Source organism: Natator depressus, chromosome 1 (assembly GCF_965152275.1).
Source record: "Natator depressus isolate rNatDep1 chromosome 1, rNatDep2.hap1, whole genome shotgun sequence".
NCBI classification, from domain to species: domain Eukaryota; kingdom Metazoa; phylum Chordata; order Testudines; family Cheloniidae; genus Natator; species Natator depressus.
In genome coordinates, this window is record NC_134234.1 from 962,441 (window position 1) to 971,703 (window position 9,263).

At 49.6% G+C, this 9,263-nt stretch overlaps 1 pseudogene; it reads left to right on the plus strand.

The window, feature by feature from the left end:
- Positions 1-1,087: 1,087 nt before the first annotated feature.
- On the plus strand, positions 1,088-2,132 carry LOC141993910 (olfactory receptor 52K1-like; annotated as a pseudogene).
- Positions 2,133-9,263: the final 7,131 nt, after the last annotated feature.

The following is a 9,263-nucleotide window of genomic DNA, read 5'->3' on the forward strand; positions in this document are numbered from 1 at the left end:
CCCCACATAACTGCAGCCTTCTCCACTTCCTAGTTCTCCACTTCCTAGATTGTGGAATCGTGACTTTTTAGCTATTCAGTAAACTCTTCTTAAAGAACTCCTGAGTTTCATTCCCATTTTTCTGTCTAATATTTTCCTCCCAATCAGTTTTCTTGATAATTTTCCTCAGCTTTGGGGAATTAGCGCTTTTGAAGCGCTAAGTATCTATTGGAATTACTGGTTGGGAACTGTTCTCTGTTTTTTCCAGTTGAATGTAATCAGTTCTATTCTTCTCCTCTCCTCTATCATCTGCCCCCTTCTTTGTCTCTTGTCTAAACTAAACAGTCTCAGACTTTTCAGTTTGTCCGTATATGGGAGCCTTCCCCATTCTCAGAGCCTGTCTCGGAAATCCCCTTTATAATGCTGTATCCTTCTTAGAGACTGGGTGACCAAAACTGAGCACAAATCCAGAGCAGGTTATTCTCCCTCCCATTTCTTAGGCATCCGAACATTGTCTTTGATTTGGCCACTACTGCGAACAAGCAGGTGTTTTGTTGTCCTGCTTTCATTGATGCCCAGGTCTTTTCCCTGAGGTGTGTCCTAGTTGGGATGTTTCTCCCTGGCACATGTCTTGGCAAAGGTTTGGGGTTTTTTTACACGCTCAGATTTTGAGTAACCGGTTGAATGGGGACTCTCTACAGCATGGACTCTGTAGCCTGGCTCTCATTGCATTAAGGAACAATGATGGATAACCAGTATCCACTCTCGTGTTTCCTGCTGGTGCCTATTAAGGGTTCCCGCAACACGGCATGTAGAATTATTGATGCATGGAGCACCATCAGCCATGGAATTGGCATTAGTAGGGCCAGTTGTTCATCATTCATTTCCCTGAATAATGAAAATGTCATTCCTCAGTGTGTCAAGAGTGATCAATCTGCTTCCCCCATGAGAACAGCCCCCAGTAATACATGTAGTGTCTCAAACTAACATTGTCTCTCCACCCAGGCATTTGTACTGCGACCATCACCCAAGAGCCTGGGCACACACAGGAAGTTGGGGGAACGTACGGTACGTGCAGGAGACACCGGTCTGCCTCAGAGTTGGACACCTTCTCCCCTACTCCATGTCAGATTCCAACACAACCGACTTCACCAACCCCTCCACCTTCATCCTGCTGGGCATTCCTGGCCTGGAGGCAGCCCATGTCTGGATCTCCATCCCCTTCTGCATCATTTACGCCATAGCCATCTTGGGGAACTTCACCATCCTCTTTATTGTCAAGATGGAGCCGAGCCTCCATGAGCCCATGTACTATTTCCTCTGCATGCTGGCCGTCAGCGACCTGGTCCTGTCTACATCCACCCTGCCCAAAATGCTGAGCATCTTCTGGTTTAATTCCAGGGAGATCGATTTCAGTGCCTGCCTCACCCAGATGTACTTCATTCACTGCTTCTTGGTGATGGACTCTGGGATCCTCATGGCCATGGCTTTGGATCGTTATGTGGCCATCTGCCATCCCCTGAGACATTCCACCATCCTGACAAACTTTGTGGTGGGCAAGATTGGCCTGGCCGTGGTGCTGCGTGGTGGCATGCTCATACTGCCCTATCCCTTTCTGACAAGGCAGTGGCCATACTGCAGAACCAACATCATCCCCCACACACAGTGCGAGCACATGGCTGTGGTGAAGCTGGCCTGTGCCGACACCCACATCAGTAATTACTACAGCCTCTCTGTGGCATTCTTGGTGACCGGTCTGGATGTGTTTTTTATCGCTGTGTCGTATATTCAGATTCTCAGGGCCATCTTCAGTCTCCCCACAAAGGACGCCAGGCTCAAGACTTTTGGGACCTGCGGCTCCCACCTCTTTGTCATTTTAACCTCTTACATCCCAGCTCTCTTCTCCTCCCTCATGCACCGGTTTGGTAACAATGTGGCGGTATATTTCCATGTTCTCATGGCCAACGCGTACCTTCTAATGCCCCCCATGCTGCACCCCATCATCTACGGGGTGAGGACCAAACAGATCCGGGACAGATTGCTCCGGCTACTTACTCCTAAAGGAACGTAAAACTGTCTCCTCGTGCTCTGGCTCTCAGACGGATCTCCGTGCAGAGTTGGCTGGTGACATGGTGCTGGGCCCTCTTCCCTGAATCACTTGCCGGACAGTCGAAAAGACAGTAAATCGTTTCCTGACCTTACTGTGCTGTGTCAGTGTGACAAACTGGGGAATAGGTCTATGTATCCACCTCTTGCCCCACCTCTTCTGCCAAGGCCCCGATCCTGCTTTGCCTCTTCCCCCCAAGACCCCCTGCCTCTGTCGCTTGCTCCTCTATTCCCCTCCCCCTGTCACTTGATGGATCATTTCCACCTCCCTCCTCTCACCACAGCTACAAGGCAGCATTTTCAGATTTTGTTGGGGGTGGCAACTTTACCCATGATTCCAAGGGGTACTTAGGGTCTTGAAAACTCTAGTTTGTTGGCAGATAACTTAGCCATTAGCTGACGGGAGTACTGTGTCTAATTCTGATGTAAAAGAAAGAAACTTAAATAAATATTAGACCCACTCAGCTCTGATACTAACATGTTCAGACATCTTGTGCCAAGTCACTTAATGGAGACTGGTTAGGTTTAAAATATTCAGGTATATACTTACTTTGTTACTACTCTGCAGAGAGAGAGACCCCATCAGGACTCCTGGGTTCTATCTCAGCTCTGGGAGGGGAGTGGGGTCTAGTGCGTTACAGCGTGGGTGGGGAGGGCAGATACATCTGGGGTATCTATGAGAACATCAGAACGGCCCTACTGGGTCAGACCAATGATCCATCTAGCCCAGTGTCCTGTCTCCCGACAGTGGCCAATGCCAGGTGCCCCAGAGTGAATGAACAGAACAGGGAATCACCAAGGGATTCATCTCCTGTGACCCATTCCCAGCTTCTGGCAAACAGAGGCTAGGGACACCGTCCCTGCCTATCCTGGATAATAGCTATTGATTGACCTATCCCCCATGAAGTTATCTAGTTCTTATTGGATCCATGTTATAGTTTTGGCCTTCACAACATCCTGTGGCAAAGAGTTCCACAGGTTGACTGGGAGGAAATACTTCCTTTTGTTTGTTTTAAATCTGCTTCTGACTAATTCTATTGGGTGACCCCTAGTTCGTGTGTTATAAGAAGGCGTAAATAACATTTCCTTGTTTACTTTCTCTGCACCTCTCAGGATTTGACAGACCTCTGTCATATCCCCCCTTAGTTGTCTCTTTTCCAAGCTGAAAAGTCCCAGTCTTATTAATCTCTCCTCATACGAAACTGTCCCATACCCCTAATCGTTTCTGTTGCCCTTCTCCGTACCTTTCTGCACACGGCATTCAAGGTGTGGGCCTACCAGGGAGTAATATAGAGGCAATATGATATTTTCTGTCTTATCATCTCTCCCTTTCTTTATGATTCCCAACATTCTGTTCGTTTGCTTGATTGCCACTGCACTTTGAGGAGACGTTTTAACCCTGTTCACTCCCCTTAGATTGTATGAACTCTCTGTAGCCTGATATCTCTGGGCTTTTCCTGAACTTTTCGCTCACACTCCTTGTACCGAGGGGCAGTGCAGTGGTATTTTATATAATGTAATATAAAAACAAAGAATAATACAGTGGCATGTATTAAACCTGTATTGGGGTATGATTCCATGTATGAGGTGGTGTTTCACATCGGCATTCCAATTCCACGGGCGGATGTCACGGCGCTTGTGGGAATAGAGCTGTGTTCGGGACATGCTGCAGTGCAGAGCAAAGGTGAAGGAGACAAGCGCCCCACAGCTGCCATTGTTACTGGCTGTGCAGAGCGGAAAGGACCCCAGACCTATTCTCTGACCCATCAGGCCCACGTTGCGCTGGGTCTGTCGAGCAGGTGAGCTCCCCAGCAGGAGATGGTACCTGTGAATCCTGAGAAGGAAGTGTCTTCCCTGGGAATCGCCCTCCGGTAGCCGTGCCCCACACCGCTCTCACCCCAGCATCTGCAGCAGCGTCCCACGCCGAGGGCCGACACAGGGGTGCGCACCGTTTATAACACAGCTCTGTGCAACCCCAGGGGGGTTCGCTCAGCTTCTGGCGGAGAGGTGGCATCTGAATGTAACAGGCTGGTGACTTGAGACACGCTAGCCAATGCCTCTCTTCCCCTGGCTGCGCTTCTGCGCTATTTATCCAGCTTTATGAGAAAACAATAACTGAGGGACCTTCCCAAAGGGAAGTGAGAACTCTTGGGCTCTGTGCTGAGTCACAGAGGAATTAGCTGTTCTGTGCATTTGTGTATATATAAAAATTATACTTTTTTAGGAAAAAGAAAAGGAGTACTTGTGGCACCTTAGAGACTAACCAGTTTATTTGAGCATGAGCTTTCGTGAGCTACAGCTCACTTCATCGGATGCATAGCATATCGTGGAAACTGCAGAAGACATTATATACACACAGAGACCATGAAACAAAACTTCCTCCCACCCCACTGTCCTGCTCGTAACAGCTTATCTAAAGTGACCATCAAGGAGGGCCATTTCCAGCACAAATCCAGGTTTTCTCACCCTCCCCCCTCCCCACAGAGACACATACAAACTCACTCTCCTGCTGGTAATAGCCCATCGCTCTTTGAAACCTCTCTTTATAATGCGCATGATAATCAAGGTGGGTCATTTCCAGCACTAATCCAGGTTTTCTCACCACCCCCCCACCCCCTCCACACACACCCCCCTCCAAAAACCACACACACAAACTCACTCTCCTGCTGGCAATAGCTCATCTTACAATGTGCACAGCAATAATCCAAGTTTAACCAGAACGTCTTGGGGGGGGGTTTGTAGGAAAAAAACAAGGGGAGATAGGCTACCTTGCATAATGACTTAGCCACTCCCAGTCTCTATTCAAGCCCAAATTAATAGTATCCAATTTGCAAATGAATTCCAATTCAGCAGTTTCTCGCTGGAGTCTGGATTTGAAGTTTTTTTGCTTTAAGATAGCAACCCTCATGTCTGTGATTGCGTGACCAGAGAGATTGAAGTGTTCTCCGACTGGTTTATGAATGTTATAATTCTTAACATCTGATTTGTGTCCATTTATTCTTTTACGTAGAGACTGTCCAGTTTGACCAATGTACATGGCAGAGGGGCATTGCTGGCACATGATGGCATATATCACATTGGTGGATGTGCAGGTGAACGAGCCTCTGATAGTGTGGCTGATGTTGTTAGGCCCTGTGATGGTGTCCCCTGAATAGATATGTGGGCACAGTTGGCAACGGGCTTTGTTGCAAGGATAGGTTCCTGGGTTAGTGGTTCTGTTGTGTGGTGTGTGGTTGCTGGTGAGTATTTGCTTCAGGTTGGGGGGCTGTCTGTAGGCAAGGACTGGCCTGTCTCCCAAGATCTGTGAGAGTGATGGGTCATCCTTCAGGATAGGTTGTAGATCCTTGATGATGCGTTGGAGGGGTTTTAGTTGGGGGCTGAAGGTGACGGCTAGTGGCGTTCTGTTATTTTCTTTGTTGGGCCTGTCCTGTAGTAGGTGACTTCTGGGAACTCTTCTGGCTCTATCAATCTGTTTCTTCACTTCCGCAGGTGGGTACTGTAGTTGTAAGAATGCTTGATAGAGATCTTGTAGGTGTTTGTCTCTGTCTGAGGGGTTGGAGCAAATGTGGTTGTATCGCAGAGCTTGGCTGTAGACGATGGATCGTGTGGTGTGGTCAGGGTGAAAGCTGGAGGCATGTAGGTAGGAATAGCAGTCAGTAGGTTTCCGGTATAGGGTGGTGTTGATGTGACCATCGTTTATTAGCACTGTAGTGTCCAGGAAGTGGATCTCTTGTGTGGACTGGACCAGGCTGAGGTTGATGGTGGGATGGAAATTGTTGAAATCATGGTGGAATTCCTCAAGGGCTTCTTTTCCATGGGTCCAGATGATGAAGATGTCATCAATATAGCGCAAGTAGAGTAGGGGCGTTAGGGGACGAGAGCTGAGGAAGCGTTGTTCTAAGTCAGCCATAAAAATGTTGGCATACTGTGGGGCCATGCGGGTACCCATAGCAGTGCCGCTGATCTGAAGGTATACATTGTCCCCAAATGTAAAATAGTTATGGGTAAGGACAAAGTCACAAAGTTCAGCCACCAGGTTAGCCGTGACATTATCGGGGATAGTGTTCCTGACGGCTTGTAGTCCATCTTTGTGTGGAATGTTGGTGCAGAGGGCTTCTACATCCATAGTGGCCAGGATGGTGTTATCAGGATGATCACCGATGGATTGTAGTTTCCTCAGGAAGTCAGTGGTGTCTCGAAGGTAGCTGGGAGTGCTGGTAGCGTAGGGCCTGAGGAGGGAGTCTACATAGCCAGACAATCCTGCTGTCAGGGTGCCAATGCCTGAGATGATGGGGTGCCCAGGATTTCCAGGTTTATGGATCTTGGGTAGTAGATAGAATATCCCAGGTTGGGGTTCCAGGGGTGTGTCTGTGCGGATTTGTTCTTGCGCTTTTTCAGGAAGTTTCTTGAGCAAATGCTGTAGATGCTTTTGGTAACTCTCAGTGGGATCAGAGGGTAATGGCTTGTAGAAAGTGGTGTTGGAGAGCTGCCGAGCAGCCTCTTGTTCATATTCCGACCTATTCATGATGACAACAGCACCTCCTTTGTCAGCCTTTCTGATTATGATGTCAGAGTTGTTTCTGAGGCTGTGGATGGCATTGTGTTCTGCACGGCTGAGGTTATGGGGCAAGTGATGCTGCTTTTCCACAATTTCAGCCCGTGCACGTCGGCGGAAGCACTCTATGTAGAAGTCCAGTCTGCTGTTTTGACCTTCAGGAGGAGTCCACCTAGAATCCTTCTTTTTGTAATGTTGGTAGGCAGGCCTCTGTGGATCATTATGTTGTTCAGAGGTATTTTGGAAATATTCCTTGAGTCGGAGACGTCGAAAATAGGATTCTAGGTCACCACAGAACTGTATCATGTTCGAGGGGGTGGAGGGGCAGAAGGAGAGGCCCCGAGATAGGAAAGCTGCTTCTGCTGGGCTGAGAGTATAGTTGGATAGGTTAACAATATTGCTGGGTGGGTTGAGGGGACCATTGCTGTGGCCCCTTGTAGCCTGTAGTAGTTTAGAAAGTTTAGTGTCCTTTTTCTTTTGTAGAGAAGCAAAGTGTGCGTTGTAAATGGCTTGTCTAGTTTTAGTAAGGTCCAGCCACGAGGAAGTTTGTGTGGAAGGTTGTTTTTTTATGAGAGTATCCAGTTTTGAGAGCTCATTCTTAATCTTTCCCTGTTTGCTGTAGAGGATGTTGATCAGGTGATTCCGCAGTTTCTTAAGCTGTTAGCAGCAGGAGAGTGGGGTGGGAGGAAGTTTTGTTTCATGGTCTCTGTGTGTATATAATGTCTTCTGCAGTTTCCACGATATGCTATGCATCCGATGAAGTGAGCTGTAGCTCACGAAAGCTCATGCTCAAATAAACTGGTTAGTCTCTAAGGTGCCACAAGTACTCCTTTTCTTTTTTCTTTTTACGAATACAGACTAACACGGCTGTTACTCTGAAACTTGATTAGGAAGAAAACTGGGGATAAGACCTGTGTCTCCATCGGGTCTGATACCCTGTAAATGCCCAGGATGGAGGGGTAGAGAGTAGACAGAGAGATCTGGAGACAGATAGCTGAGGGGAGACACAAGCATTCTCTGCAGACACACGGGGCTGTCGTTAAGGGACCAGAGATCAGTCATTCTCATGAGTAACGATCATCAGACTGTGCAGCACCTTTCACTGAAGGATCTTGAAAACACCTAGCAAAGGAAAGTCCTGTGAACATATCCTCAGTGTACAGATAGGTAAACTGAGGCACGGGGAGAGGTGACTTAGCCAAGGTCTCACAGAGATTGAGTGGCAGGATGACAGACAGAACCCAGGAGTCCCGACTTCTGTACTGCAAGCACGGTCTCTCTGGCATGCCAAGAGGGAGATGGACTCCCACTCTGGCCGGGGCTGTTCACTGGGTGGGATGCAGAGGAACGGCTGGAAGAAGGAGCCTGATTGCAACAGCTGAACTCTCTGCCTACCCATCTGACTCACTGGGGGTATTTGTCTGGTGCAGAGCACGTGGGTTTTTAAGCAGTGGAGTGAGACTGAACAAATTCTCCTGTCCGAGCCCAACAGGGGCGCCGTGTTCACCTTTCAATGTGGCTGCAGACAAAGGCCATAGGCTTTTAGGCCTTACAAGATAGCTAGAGGCCGTATCCTATGGCTACAGGAAAAGGGTCTGATCCTTTCAGTACGTCCAGGCCCCGGAGATCCCCGTGACTGGCCCCGTCGTACCCCAGGTATGGCCTGGTCCCAGGGGGTCCCCAGGAGCTGCCCCAGGTACGACTGGCCCCCAGGGGTCCCCGGGAGCTGCCCCGTTCTGCCCTAGGTCCGTCCAGGGTCATCAGACACTGTAACAGTCCCACTGGCGACAAGGGCCAGAGCTGCTGGATGGCGTCTGTCCCAGGGCCCCTCCCTGGCACGGTCTCTCTGCTCTGCATGCAGGAAAAGGGCCGGTGGGTGAGACGCGCCGAGGGAAGCGAAGGGAACAGGGCTGCCAAGAGGTGCTAAGCAGCCGGTATTTTTCCCATGAGCGCGCCAGCCCTGGGGCCCCCGCAGACTCGGTGCCTGCGAGTGGAGGAGCAGTGTCAGCCCTCGGGTGGCTTCGTGCAGGCCCCTGGCGGAAGCCGAGGCTCCTGCAGGGTCCGGCAGCAGATGAGCCGGGTTTGAGAAAGGCAGCGGCGCCGAACTGCGTTTGTGGATCTAGCCCTGGCCGCCTTTCTGGACGATGCTTTAGTCAAGCACAAGTTACGGTTGGTCAAAGCCAGGGGGGCTGGCTGGCGACGCTTGGAGGAAAAAGCCAAGTTCCTGGACACTCACCTCTCACTTCCAAAAACTTTCCCCCTCTTCTCTTTGTACAAGGAGCAGGCTCCCTGCGGCAAAACAGGTTTTTATCTGCTCTCTACCCGTCCTCCAGTGGCTCCAGCGTCCCAGCTGCTTGCCCTGCTCGAACCCGGGCAACGCCCCATCCTTCGGTGGCTGGCAGCTGTAGCAGCGTCGTGGGAGGAGACCCTGGTGTGGTGCTGTATGGCTGAATACGCCCATTTTTGCCAAGTATGATTATCCCGTTTCTATGCATGTATCAGCTTTGTGTCTGAAGTCATTATTGACAATCTACGGGTATCTTACACCTTAACCTCTGCGGCCAGGACGAGAAGCAATGGGCTTAAATTGCAGCAAGGGAGGTGTAGGCTGGACATTAGGAAA